This window comes from Canis lupus, chromosome 1 (assembly GCF_011100685.1).
Source record: "Canis lupus familiaris isolate Mischka breed German Shepherd chromosome 1, alternate assembly UU_Cfam_GSD_1.0, whole genome shotgun sequence".
In the NCBI taxonomy this organism is placed as follows: Eukaryota; Metazoa; Chordata; class Mammalia; order Carnivora; family Canidae; genus Canis; species Canis lupus.
Window position 1 is genome coordinate 5,521,070 of NC_049222.1, and position 15,367 is coordinate 5,536,436.

At 42.5% G+C, this 15,367-nt stretch overlaps 1 long non-coding RNA gene across 1 annotated transcript; it reads left to right on the plus strand.

The window, feature by feature from the left end:
• The first annotated feature begins 1,719 nt into the window (after positions 1-1,719).
• Positions 1,720-7,092, plus strand: LOC111092970. Its single transcript, XR_005353322.1, has 3 exons — positions 1,720-1,814; positions 4,371-4,460; positions 6,801-7,092. It is a non-coding gene; the product is annotated as an uncharacterized LOC111092970 (long non-coding RNA).
• The last annotated feature ends 8,275 nt before the right edge of the window (positions 7,093-15,367 follow it).

The following is a 15,367-nucleotide window of genomic DNA, read 5'->3' on the forward strand; positions in this document are numbered from 1 at the left end:
AAGCAAAGACACAGGTAGAGGGAGAACCAAGCTCCCTGTGGGGAGCCTAATGCCTGACTCAATCCTAGGACCCTGGGATCACAACCTGAGCCAAAGGCAGACACTCAACCACTGAGCCACCCAGGCATCCTACAAATTTTCCTATTTAAACCATTCAAGTTGTTCATGGCTAATCATATATGTTTATTGAAATTTATAGAATTTATTATTTTAATCTCACTTTTACCACATTCTTCTTTTTCAAAAAATAGTCATTTTTATCCTTGTTATTTTTCCTATCCAGTTGCTCTCTTTCTTTTTTCTTTTTCTTTTTCTTTTCTTTTTTTTTTTTTTTTTTTTAGGCTGTCAGACCCACAAGCTGCAATGGTGATGATAGGAAGATGATGGGTGGAATGCCAGTCCTAATTAGAGACTTGATTTCTCTGTAATAAAAAGCTTATATTTGATTGGACGGTTCTGGGTTGTCAGATAGAATGAATCAAATGTGTCTGCACGTTCATGTCAAAATGTGAAAAATGTGAATGTGCATTATTTATATTGTATTTCATGGGTATAATTAATTATGTGTCTGTCGAAATGATGTCCCCAAAGACAGTTGATTTTATGTTCAATCTGTATGTGCATTTGTAAAACTAATTTGTTCTCATTAAAATTTTTAAGGGTTTATTTGAGCTAAACTCAGGAGGCCTTTCTGGGTATAAAACTCAGAAAATACAAAGCAAAGTCTAATTTTGGTTTTTAGTAGTGAGTGAACTATCAATGCCTGAAGCATTGTACTAAATATTATTGTAGTGAATATGGTTAGGCTATAATAATAAAGAGAAGACATACTTCCCTCCCAGAAAGTGCTTTTAAGCTTGTTAGGAAGACTAGGGTATAAAGCAAATGCAGATAATGCAATCTGACCTTGCATTGCTTAGTAAAAGAATATTATGTTTAGTCAATGAAATATTAAAGCCAAATAATGATTTAACCACATTTTCTTATTAACCTATAGAGGTTTTGAAATTATTTTTCTTTTTTTAAAAGTGCAGGTCATTTCTTCCAGTTTTTATTATCAATACTTTCTAAATATATTAACTACCAATATTAAAGTTTCAAAGGTATTATCTCAAGTGGTATAAATAAAACATTTTTTCTTTTTCAGTGCCAATGCTAAGTTGATTTACTTTCAAGCAGACCGGCAATTCAATTGTAATATTGCAAATGATTTATCTCAAGTTCATTGTAATTAAATCTATTCATTTCAGTAGGATATAATTGCAGTCATTAAAGCAATATTTACCAAAAATTTTTTTTCTCATTTTCACTTTTCATATGATTACAAATCCTTATGTTCTCCTAGTCATGCTATAATCAATAGTTTGATGGGCTGTGATAGGTAGTTCACAGATATATTGGAGTTAATTTCACTCAAAGAATTACTATTGATATTAACATAAGTAGAAGAATATTTGTGTCTGAAATAAATAGGTTGACTTCTGTAGATTATGAGTGTTCCATTCCTTTGTCAGTATTCTTCCGCTAATTTTCAACATGATGATGATGGTGAAACAAGCTGATTCCTCTGTTTTATTTTATCCAATTTCAGAGATCAGTACCCTCAACAAGATGAAGCAATTATTTCCCTCTTTATTTGGTGTTTTCAGAGACCATTAAGCTTATTTTGTCCACATAGGGAAACAAAGTAATTTTCTATTCAAGGTATTTCTGATTCTCAACAGCTCATTTTTCATTCCTGCAATCCCATTCTCCATGAAGTCAGGCTTCTTGGCAGGCCCAGACACAGTGAGAACATGGTCAAGAGCTTAGAGGTAAGAAAAATAAAGGATTTCTGATAAGTGATCGTCACAGAGCCTCTACAACTAATCCTGTGCTGATATTAAATGACTTTCAGGGTTAAGCATAGAAGTGAGTGAATGATGAGAAGCAGGGAGGGATTGCATGTTGAACTAACAGTAGCTGGGGGAGACTGAACTGGTCACATCACAGGCTTACATCAGCAAACAGGCTAAAATCCTGAGATTAACATCAGGGCATCCTTGGAGTCTGGTGGGTAGACAGGGGCAGTGGGGCAAAGGGCAGGGCGCTCGGAAGCACTGCCAACATAGGAGCAAGAAGCTTCAAAGAACCTACAAAGGAGGCCAAGAAAACACTCGGTAGGAGGAGAGCAGGACCCAAGGAAGTGGATAACATTTCAGACATCAAATAAAATACAGCAGAGGGGCATTGCAAGATAACAATATGCCTTGAATTGTGTGGTGTGGATATGAGTACCATCTGCTGCCCGTCTTATCACAGTGGTGTGTCAAGGGTAAAAGCTAGATTCCAATAAGGGAAAAGGGAAGATCAGAGACAACTAATGTGGTCTGATCTTTCATGAAAATTGCTTCAGTTGTGTTTATGGTCTCAGCATATACTTGGTGCTAAATAACTGGAAATTATTAGAATTGTTACCATCAATAACAATGTATAGCAAGAATTAGACTCTGGGTTTTCTCTACATCATTTAGATATATACTATATCAAAGGTCATAAACATCTTCAATTCTCTTTTCTTTCTCTCTCTGTGGTTTATTTTGGGCAGATCAAGTTTCTAGAACTTCACAAAATGGCTATCCTCAGAACTGTTGATTTTATTCTTATCTCATTTGGCTTTCCTCAACTGTATAAAACTTTTTATTTTTTCTTATTCTATATACTTCCAAATAGCCAATAAAGTGAAGAACTTCTGTTCATAAAACAAATGATTGGTAATTCTTTCAGGACCACTTGTATTTTCTCCCTACACCTTAAGATAAATTGATTTGGGACCTTAATTACAGCTGGAAAATCTCTTCATAGGAGCACCCCTGTGGGTAATTGATTCAATACTCAGAGGCATGCATATACTGGGAGCCAGAATCTTGGGGTGGGGTTCTTAGAATTTTGCTTACTGTAGGCCCTCGGTTTTCACACCTCTGTCAAAAAAACATTTTCTAAAGCAATTATTTACAGTTAACTCTCTTAACGTTCAATCTCCACTTGTATAGGTCAAAAAAGCTTCTAAATAATAGTGATCTTGCATAAAGGAATCATGACATGATTATAGAGACCAGAAGTTATTAGTTTCAGAAAAAGGACATAGAAAGAGATCATTTTTGAAGAAAAAATAGTTTTATCTGTTAGAAATTGGTATTTCTAAATGTTTCTGGAGAAAATATATTGAAACCTACATCGTTGCCAAAATTGAATAGAATTAAACGCGCACATAGATACACACATATGAGTACGAGAAAAACGAGAAAGCTGAAGAAAGGAAACAAGAATTTTTCTCAATGTAAGTATTTTTGTTATGATAATATACTTTTCTTTACAGATGCTTACATTGGGGAAAACTGGATAAAATGTACAAAGAATCTCTTTTGGGTGGTGTTTAGAATTGCATGGAAATCTACAATTATCTCCATAAAATTTTCTATTAAAAAAAAGTAATTTCCTTCTAATCACCGGGACATATAAAGAGGTCAGCTTGTTGGTTTTCCCTCAAACCACAGTGCTCACAGTGCAACTCCCTGCCTTCTTTGGGTCCCTCCAAGCACAGAAAAGGGTCCTTCCGCTTATAAATAAGTAGCTACGCGTTGGGCTGATTCTCTCTGCTGTTATGAAATCCAGAGATTTAAAAAAGTATTTACAATTGTAAAAAGTGCATATTTTGTTTCTGGACCCAAACCAACACAGTATTACTATTCTCCCCGGAGATTGTGTTTAAAATAATCTCCAACTTAAATCACTACAGCAGTCATTGTGCAAAACAGCTGAATTTGGCTTGGCAAACCGTTATTTTTCTCAGGATAATGCTGAGTATGCCTGCTATCTCTCTTGTGTGAAGTTGGCAATTGGCACCTGGATTTTATTACCTTTCGTAATGCCCTTGCAAATCCTACGTGCCTGTAATTTAGCACGGCTACAATGTCTTGTTATGCCTATGTTTTAAACTCCAGCTCTTGTTTTCATTGTGTTTACAGTTTCTTGACCATTGTATAAGTCAGAGGTAATGGTTTCCAATTTTTCTCTTCCACCTACTTTGGTTGCCACCTTGCTTTGGTAATACGTTGTATTATATTCCCTGCACATCTTTTTAAATTTCAGGAGGCACTAGGGTAAAATGCATCACTTGAGTCCCTAGTAAGCCCTGTCAGGTAGATACTTAGATTCCTCACTTCTAGGTATAGAAACAAATTCCGGGTCATTGTCTGAGCTAGTAACAAGAGATATGACTTGAATCCCGGGTGTTCTGGTTCAAAATCGAGTGTCCTTTCCGTGACAACCGCGATTGACAGAGTGTAACAAACACTACCTGGCCCGCTGACGCGTGTCACCTTTTCCAGCAGGTGGAAGCCAGTGCTTCGAGCCTCCCACAGTGGCCTCCGTTCCATCCTACTCAAGATCTTCATTAAAAATAGCACACTACAGGACAGGTAAAATACCATGCCGACAAAGCACAAGCTTTCCTTGAGCTTTACTTCCATTTTTGGCATATGGATTTTCAAAAATGTATACTAAAAATAATATCTTAAGGTCATACTTCTGGAGCTATGGACAAATTGGTTAATTAGCTCTGAAAATGCTTGCTCTGTGGTGAGACAAGAATGCCTTGCAAAGCCAAGCAAAGGATGACCAAATCCATCTCCGCTGAAGCGATGAACACGTGAATGAGCACATGGGGGCTGTCTGTCTGTGATGGAGAACATGGCAGGGAGTAGTTTGAAAGCCAAGTCACTGGAAGGGAAAATTGAGAAAAATAAATTATGCTAATGGCTTTGAACACTGAGTTCAAATGCTGAGTTTTCCTCATTTGTTTTATCTATCAATGTGTTATGTCTTTGTTGCAGGGAACGTTTATGTTCTTTCCCGGGTAGGTGACGCCACTGTGTTGATGACATCATTCTAAAGAAGGAAAGCCAGTTGTATTCCCTCTGTGGTGAACAAAATCAACCATCTCGGCACGTTTTTAAAAAATTAGGCTACTGATGCTCCCTGGTTACCAGGGTCTTAGAGAGAACATCATGAGGCATCTGGAGAAGCACAGCCCTGTGTGTTTTCACTGCTGTGTTTGGGATGCAAGGTGGACTGTGTGCTCGGTCCATTTGCACGCTAAGGTGTGCCTCAGACAGGGCTCCCCCTGAGCACCAGCCTGGACGCTGGAGTATGGAAATGAGGCTCCCTGTCCCGGCCGTGGTCACTGGGGACCGGTGAGCAGGGGAATCTGTGAAAATGGGAACAGTCACAGTGGTCCACAGGACTTTGTCACCTGGCTTAAATAAAATAGGAGCTATAAGTGCTTGTAGCCCAGAATTTGCTTTATAGAAACCACTTAAAGCTGTGGCTTCTTCTAGCATCCACTTACAATTAAAAAAATAAGATTATGTATAAAACAATAAGAAATAATTATATAACTAGCATCCATATATCTACTCCCTGAGTAAGAAAAATGACTACCTTTGCCCTTAATCTTAGTATATGGAGTCCATCTCCTTCCCTTTTCCTGAGAGTGAACTATTTTCCTGAACATAGTTTTTATCAAGACCTCACTTTTGTTGACATGTCACTATATGTGCAGTCAGACTTTATGTTTTTAGTTCTATTTTATACCAAATTTTACATAAATGGAATTATATTTCATGTGTCCTATCACTTGAGTTTTTTGCTCACAATTATATGTTAGAAGATGAAAGTGGCACTGGGAAAAAATAGAAAAACCACAGTGAGAGGTAAGGGGTGTCAAGGACACCAGCATCGGGGAGCTAGGGTTATGCTGAATTGTCCATAGGGTGGACAAGGTGGCTCTCATTGAGAATTACCCTAAAGCCACACATGGCTTCCGTGCTGTGCCTACCTCAATGAAGTCATAAATTCCCTTTATTTTGGGGTTCCTACTATTCCTTTTTTTCCTTGACAGAAAGGTAAGAGTTTTTAATTGATTTTTCTTTTTTTTTTTAAGAATTTATTTATTTTAGAGAGAGAGAAAGCACAAGCAGGTATAGAGGCAGAGGGAGAGAATCTCAAGCAGACTCTGCATTGAGTGAGTAACCCAATGCGGGGCTTCATCTCATGACCTTGAGATCGTGACCCAAGCTGAAATCAAGAGTCAGACACTTAACTGAGTGAGCCACGCAGCTGCCCCTAATTGATTTTTCTATTTGATCCCAACAGTTTTAATTGTCTTTAGCCAGGGGATGGACAAAGTATCTAGACATCCATTCCACCAGAAATAAAGGCTTGTTTCTTTAAGATTTATTAAATACTTAAGATGCTTTAGGACATATTTTTCTAATTTTTATTTCCTCAATCATTTCTTTTTTTCTAGATAATACCTTAACAATTTCTAACTGTGTCTCAACATGTTGAGTGCTTATTATATCCTTGTGTTCTTGAGGCATTTAGAGCAAGGTCATTAATTCTAAAAATATTTATTGCGTTATTTTTCTTTGTGGCAGGTGTTGTGGTAGATGCTGGGGGTGATAACGAACAAGAGGGGCAGAAAGCCAGAAGTGACCTTGGAAGGAGGGGTGGGGACCTTGAACACAAGTGAGCCCACTGAGGGTGCTGCCAGCTGGGGTGGGGATGCTCCAGGCAGGTTATTTCCTGCCTACAGAAAGGACTGATTTAACGTGGGATGTTTAAATATAGCCTTATTAGCCTGGTCACATGCAATCTAGTCAATCAGATTAAATCTTTTTATTTCAAACTGTTTCATTATTCTTATTTTAGAGTCAATCTTTAAGTGCCTTTTCAGCCACACTCTCATTTCTCATCAGCTCAACCTGATGCTGTAAGTAGAATCCGAAACAACTTTAGATATGTGGATATTTAAAGAAAATGTTCCTGTTGACATTTGATTTTGCTGCACATCACTCGGTTACTGGCAGACATGAAGGAAGCCAGCACGGTGGACAGAAATGGGCCAGGAGCTCTGGCTGGGAAGATCGCAGCTCACAGGCTCTCTCTCGAACCTGCTGAACTTCCAAGAGCAACACACGACCTCTCTGAGCCTCAGTGTCCTTGCATATTGAATAGAGGCAATGATGACTCCCCTCTGCGGTCATGACTTGAACCACGGATCATGAAAGCATGATGCCAAAATGATGCTTTCGAGTTTTGAATGCTTCATTCTTCAACATCTTGTCATTTTACCTGGAATAAAATCTGGCGCCTTTACTAGCGTCCTGCATAGCCTGGCACCCTTCCTGCCGCTCCCCTGTCATTCCTGGACACCTCCCCTCCTCCACCCATTCACCCTTACAGAGACCTGTCACTGGGATCAGGCTTTGCACCTGCTCTTCCTTCTGCCTGCGTGCTTTGCTCCCAGCTTTTCATCCTTCAGGACTCAGAGCAGACACTGCTCTGAAGGGGTCTCCCCTCCCTGGGGGGCAGTAGGGGGCCCTGACTCAGCCTTTTGGCCACAGGTCACATATTTATTCCTCAGGTAGCTGTCTCCTGGCTGACCCTCCAGGATGTAAGCCCCTTGCAGGCAAAGATTCCTCCCTTTTGGCCACTGCAGCTGAGTTCCCAAGAGTCCACAGCAGCTGGAAGGCGTCTAATACATGTATCTCTAATAATGAACTAGCAGTGGCTGGAATGTAGATTTAGAACTAAAGTATTATTCAAAATGCATAGCATTTTGATCATATTTTTTGTAGTGTATTTTTTTTTTTTACCTCACCTAACATGATCAGAAAAGTCAGATTACATTGTCATTCAGATTCAGGGTGTGATGTTCCAAGCTCCGGCCACAACCTGGGCGGCTGCTCACCGCACTGCCCGGGGCCAGCCCTCAGCTTTGACACCTGAGGGTTTCCAGCTGCCATTTTCAGCACATTTTCATAAATCAGGACAGCTTACCCATCAGTGGCCTCAGTGTTCTGTTGGAATTCCAAATTCAAAAGTGCATTTTACGGATTGATACTGAGGCCATGTCTGTGCAAGTGCATGAGATCCCAACCCCGTCAGGCCATGGGCCCAGCAATGGCCAAGGACTATTTCCTGGGGCAGGGGGTGGGGGTGGGGGTGGGAGGTAAACCTCTTCTGTGTGTAATAATATCAGTAGGAGATGGTTTGATAATACATTATAGTTACAAGATGCTTTCCATGGATGTTAAGAATTCCCTTTAGGACTGCCCATTGTATCTCAAGTCATAATTACATTCCAGCAGATTTCTGACTTATACCATGAGCATCGTATCACCACACAAGCATATGGCACTTGGCCATTCACAGATGGCTCAAATATATTGCCTCTTTTGGTTCTTGCAGCAATGGTCAAGTAAAAACATAAAGTAAATAAATGAAAAAAAGTAACTGCTTCCCAGAGGTACCAGGCCACAGGGTGATACAAGCAGCACAAAAAGGCCTGATCTGTTTAGATGCTCTTTTCAGCCACATCAAGGAGCACGATCCATCTCACTGTTGTCTACTACTCAGCTCATCAAAGTGCCTTGGAACCCTGCTCTGCTTGTCCCAACAAAAACCCTGTGTTAAACACTGATGTGTTGCTAACATGTTTATTATCGCTCCATTACAGCTGCTTGTACATGCTAATACACATGGTCAGTGCAAACCCTGGTTTTGGTTTTGGGTTTTTCTCTAACATATACCTTGAGGGCCTCTTTTAAGACTCTTGACTCCTGATCACAAATTGACCTCCTTTAACCTGGGAAGGTTGTCTTTTGGAACTGCACATTTATTTAGAGGAGGAAACACATGGGCTGGTAGGACTGATCCACATATATGGGTGGATCAGTCAAATCTACTCGAGCGCTTACAGCATGATGGGCATATCAACCAGGTCGCACTTAAATCCTTAGACAGAAGCCTGTGGAAGCCCAGTCCTGCTGTACTGTCATCATCTGCAATATTCCATTTTCAGGTGACATCCTCCTCTGGGTTTGTCATGAACCTAAAGAACATTGTGTTTGAAGGGTATGTTAGATCTCCTTCACTTAGCTTTTCTTACAAGGTGGAAACCATCTCTGGTTTCTGTCAGTTTGATTTTCTAGTCTCTGCATGAAGATGCCCAGAAATAGATAGTTTATGTCATTCATTTTCAAGAATATTCTTTATACTATTCAATTATATATCCTTATATCTGCCTTGTATCTTATATCTTTAGGATCTTGGGGAGAAATGATGTAGTAGTTGATCATATGTAGTCTAGATCCGAGATAACCTGTATTTGAACCACTGGTTGGCCTATGACTAGCAGCATGACCTTGGGCAAGTTACTTAACCTCTCTGTAACTCAGTTTTTGCATCTGTAAATGGGGATAAAATCACAATAATAATATATGCCCCAGAGGTATTAATAAGCATGATGAGCTGAGAACATTGTCTGCATATAGAAATAAGTGTCACCTATTACTGTTCATCATGCTCCTCTCTAGAGCCCCATAGGATTTAGTATATTGACATCAAACTTAAAAAGCCCCAAAATATCAATCACCATAACTTACACTGTGGGATTTTAGAAACAAAGTGTAGTGTATACATTAAGTTATATATTCCTGAATTTCATTTTCAACCTTTCCTTAGGCCTTACATTCACCACAGCTCACAGAAAGGCCACCACATTCTGGGTGTAGTAAATCATTGGAGTTTTCAGCAGGCTTTAATGACACATGGGTGTTTGACAGGTGTCTGGGGTTTCTGGAGAAGCTCTTATGTCTTATGGAACCTTTCATGGTGGAAGGACTTCACAGCAGGGTCAAGCACAGAAATATTGGCCTCAACCTATTGGCTTGGGAATGGTGTAGCTTACATCAACTCTGTTCTCACAACTCTGGGCATGCACCAGGCTGTGCTCTGGATTCTGTGGTCAGTGTCAAAGGGGCTGTAGAGGGTCAGTTAGGGACCACGAACCGATAACAACTCTATTATCTCATGTTGTCACTGAAATAAAGTGATCTCAGAATTGGGGCAGCAGTTGAGCAGTGCTATTAAGGCCTCAAATTTTGGGGGAGTGGTTAGGGTGAGGCTTATGTCTCTGCTACATTAACATGTCTGTCTCTGCTGGTTACAGGAGGGATGCAGAATTCCAGGTGTCATGTGCAGACAGGAAGACCCCCATGAAGAACAGTGCCTTTTTTTTTTTTCAATTTGATAAAATGAATAAGGAAGAATTTCCCTTCTAGCCACCTAAAAGCCTTTTCCAGGAGGACCGGGCTACATACCCGCCACTGCTGGAAGAGGGGCTAGACAGAGGAGTAGCTGGCATACTTGGTCTCTGGGGTTAGAGAGAGGCACTGCTGGAGGAAGGAGGGGCAGAAGCAGCAAAGAAAGTGTGTCCCATGATTGCCAGGCCCTGGGTTTCTTTCTGGAAGTATACTTAAGAACGAAATGTACTATGCAGCCGAAGAGCATATGGGCTAAGGGGAAGCGGCACATCAGCCAACAGGAAACTGCGCTCAGGATGATAAACGACACCAAGAGTAGAGACAAGGGGAGCTACGAAAACATTCCAGAAGTGCACCTGGCCCAGTTCTGGGCACACACCATGCGCAGGTGGCTTTCCCAGGAAAGTAACCTCTAAGTGTGAACCCAAGGAGAGCTTGTTCTTGGCCAAGTGAACAAAGAGGGATAAGAGGTTTCACTGGGGAAAGCATCCACGCATCACGGGCCCCGACCACGATGAACTGGGGCTCGGGCCCTCCGGCTGGAGGGGGTCAGGAGCACCCAGAGTCCACGTGCGGCCCCTGAGGGCAGGGTCTGGACCTGCTCTCCCAACCCCTTGTCCCCTCACGTGTCAGCGGGCTGCGACCCCGGCAGCGGCATCGGGGGGCGGCTCGCGGCTGCCCCCTCTCCCGAGCCCCAAATGCCCGCGCGGCGCCTAACCACGAGGGAGGGGACTTGGGCGCAGCCGCCTTTCCAGGCCTCTACACAATAAACCTTCGCGAACACCTGTCCCGGCGGGCACGGGGGGGGGGGGGGGGGGGGGGGGGGCTCTACGGGTGCGGCCTCGCTTCCAGAAGGTCACTGCTCGTGGGAAACGGGCACGAGGCACACGCACGCGGTGTGGACGAGAGGAGCCGAGAAGGCCCAGGGGTCCGGGTGCGGAGCCCTCGCGGGTGCCTCGCGTCGGGTAAACAGTCGGCGCTGTCGGTTCGCTCAGCTGAAACGCAGACACCGGACTCGCCAGCGTTTCGTGCTCCTTCCAGCGCAGGGATCGGTGCCCGCCCCGTGGACGAGGATCTCGGACTGTTTCAATTGTTCAGCAGCCTCCTAAAGCAGCCACTCTCCGCCACCTCGCCTCCTGGCGGCCTCCGAGCCCGCCCTCCCCGCCGGGCGTCGTTCCGCGGCGCCTGATGCTCGGCTCCCTCCTGACCACGGATGCTCGGGTGCCTCGTGCAGCGCTCACGCCTGTCGTCACGCGCGGGTGGGTGCTCCTTCCCGCCCACTCGGTGCCCCCGCGGGCCGGCCTCTGCTGGGTGCCCTCCCCGGGCTGTGACCGCGGGGCGCCGCACGCTCGTCCTCCGGCGCGGGTGGGTGCGGCCCTTCACGATCGCTGCTGCAAGGATGTGCCCCATGAGGGGCCCCCCGGTGGCCCAGCGATTGCGCGCCTGCCTCCCGCCCAGGGCGCGATCCTGGAGACCCGGGATCGAGTCCCGCGTCGGGCTCCCTGCGTGGAGCCGCTTCTCCCTCTGCCTGTGTCCTGCCTCTCTCTCTCTCTCTCTCTCTCTCTCTCTCTCTCTCTGTGTCATGAATAAATAGATAAAATCTTAAAAAAAAAAAAAAAAAAAAAGAATGCGCTCCATCTATCTCCTTTGGGGAACGAATTCAATACGAGGAACCCAACGAGGCACATTTTCAGAGTTTCAGGGTTTTACATTCTATGTCGTAATATCGATTTGCTGTCTAATAAAAAGAAGTAATGATGATGTCAATAACGAGGCAGCGCCGCTCACAACAGAGCGTTCACACCGACTGACTGCAGGGTGCTGCGGGAAACGGACGGCAAGCCTTGTAACAGAGAGGGAGTGCATTGCAGGCACTAATTGGCTGTTTATTTGCCTTTTCTTTTCATAAGAATACTTTTTAAGTTTTTTTATTTACTTATTTTTAAAATATTTTATTTGTTTATTCATGAGAGACACACAGAGAGAGGCAGAGACACAGGCAGAGGGAGAAGGGGCTCCCCTCCATCCCAGAATGCGGGGAATCGAAGGCAGACGCTCAACCACTGAACACGCAGGTGTCCCATAAATACTTCTTTTTAAAGGTTTTATTTACTTACTTGAGAGACAGAAAGAGCACGAGGGTGGGGGAAAGGGTAGGGAGACAAGTAGACTCCCCGCTGAATAGGGAGCCCAACCTGGGGATCAATCCTGGGATGCTGGGATCATGACCTGAGCGAAAGGTAGATACTACACCGATGAGACACCTGGGTGCCCAGGTATAAACACTAACTCTTAAGAACGATATAGCATAATAAGTATTCACAAAAAGCAACGTCCTTCTCTCTTTAGGGAAGAAGGGAGAGATCATTTTTGTAAAAATGTCCCAATTCCAAGAATCATTCTCCAATCTCCTTTTCCTCCTAACCAGCAATTTCAAATTTCGCTGGGCATTTGCAGTGAACTGGCTTGTGTTTCCAACGGTACCTGGTAGGAAGTAGATAATTCAGGAGTTTTTACATGCTTTTTAAAAATGAACTGCAAGTCAACTAAGATATTTAAGAGAGAACGATGGAAATCTTTTACAAGATTTCCAAGGTGAGCCACACACTTATTCACCTGCATAGTCAACTCATGAAAGAGTCAGCACCCATTCCTGATCAAAACTCTTCAGAGTGTAGGCATAGAGGGAACATTCCTCGACATCTTAAAAGCCATCTACGAAAAGCCCACAGCAAATATCATTCTCAATGGGGAAACACTGGGAGCCTTTCCCCTAAGATCAGGAACAAGACAGGGATGTCCACTCTCACCACTGCTATTCAACATAGTACTGGAAGTCCTAGCCTCAGCAATCAGACAACAAAAAGACATTAAAGGCATTCAAATTGGCAAAGAAGAAGTCAAACTCTCCCTCTTCGCCGATGACATGAAACTCTACATAGAAAACCCCAAAAGCCTCCACCCCAAGATTGCTAGAACTCATACAGCAATTTGGTAGCGTGGCAGGATACAAAATCAATGCCCAGAAATCAGTGGCATTTCTATACACTAACAATGAGACTGAAGAAAGAGAAATTAAGGAGTCAATCCCATTTACAATTACACCCAAAAGCATAAGATACCTAGGAATAACCTAACCAAAGATGTAAAGGATCTATACCCTCAAAACTATAGAACACTTCTGAAAGAAATTGAGGAAGACACAAAGAGATGGAAAAATATTCCATGCTCATGGATTGGCAGAATTAATATTGTGAAAATGTCAATGTTACCCAGGGCAATATACACGTTTAATGCAATCCCTATCAAAATACCATGGACTTTCTTCAGAGAGTTAGAACAAATTATTTTAAGATTTGTGTGGAATCAGAAAAGACCCCGAATAGCCAGGGGAATTTTACAAAAGAAAACCATATCTGGGGGCATCACAATGCCAGATTTCAGGTTGTACTACAAAGCTGTGGTCATCAAGACTGTGTGGTACTGGCACAAAAACAGACACATAGATCAATGGAACAGAATAGAGACCCCAGAAGTGGACCCTGAACTTTATGGTCAACTAATATTCGATAAAGGAGGAAAGACTATCCATTGGAAAAAAGACAGTCTCTTCAATAAATGGTGCTGGGAAAATTGGACATCCACATGCAGAAGAATGAAACTAGACCACTCTCTTGCACCATACACAAAGATAAACTCAAAATGGATGAAAGATCTAAATGTGAGACAAGATTCCATCAAAATCCTAGAGAAGAACACAGGCAACACCCTTTTTGAACTGAGCCACAGTAACTTCTTGCAAGATACATCCATGAAGGCAAAAGAAACAAAAGTGAAAATGATATTGGGACTTCTTCATCAAGATAAGAAGCTTTTGCACAGCAAAGGATACAGTCAACAAAACTCAAAGACAACCTACAGAATGGGAGAAGAGATTTGCAAATGACGTATCAGATAAAGGGCTAGTTTCCAAGATCTATAAAGAACTTATTAAACTCAACACTAAAGAAACAAACAATCCAATCATGAAATGGGCAAAAGACATGAAGAGAAATCTCACAGAGGAAGACATAGACATGGCCAACATGCATATGAGAAAATGCTCTGCATCACTTGCCATCAGGGAAATACAAATCAAAACCACAATGAGATACCACCTCACCCCAGTGAGAATGGGGAAAATTAACAAGGCAGGAAACCACAAATGTTGGAGAGGATGCGGAGAAAAGGGAACCCTCTTACACTGTTGATGGGAATGTGAACTGGTGCAGCCACTCTGGAAAACTGTGTGGAGGTTCCTCAAAGAGTTAAAAATAGACCTGCCCTATGCCCCAGCAATTGCACTGTTGGGGATTTACCCCAATGATTCAGATGCAATGAAATGCCGGGACACCTGCACCCCAATGTTTATAGCAGCAATGGCCACAATAGCCAAGCTGTGGAAGGAGCCTCGGTGTCCATCGAAAGATGAATGGATAAAGAAGATGTGGTCTATGTATACAATGGAATATTACTCAGCTATTAGAAATGACAAATACCCACCATTTGCTTCAACGTGGATGGAACTGGAGGGTATTATGCTGAGTGAAGTAAGTCAGTTGGAGAAGGACAAACATTGTATGTTCTCATTCATTTGGGGAATATAAATAATAGTGAAAGGGAATATAAGGGAAGGGAGAAGAAATGTGTGGGAAATATCAGAAAGGGAGACAGAACGTAAAGACTGCTAACTCTGGGAAACGAACTAGGGGTGGTAGAAGGGGAGGAGGGCGGGGGGTGGGAGTGAATGGGTGACGGGCACTGGGGGTTATTCTGTATGTTGGTAAATTGAACACCAATAAAAAATAAATTAAAAAAAAGAGTCAGCACCATTTCTGCACGCTCTTTCGTGTCACATAGTTTGTAAGCCACATGCTAAAAATCAATCTGACTACAGATGAATCATTAATATGTTCAAAATGTTTCTGTGGAATATAATACATCCTACTAATTTCGTCATGTCATTGATTCCATAAATTTACTTGCAACCTCATTCTTACCTATGTGCAATTTGTTATTGTTAAATAAATACCCTTGAGAAACTCCATTTTACTGCAAGTAGATGGAGGGAATCTCTAAAAACTACTCTAGAGTCTTAGCTCACAAAACTCAAAATGCTCCGTACAAGCAATTAGTGTGAGCCCTAATTAAATACTGCAAAACTAATCCTCTTCTTC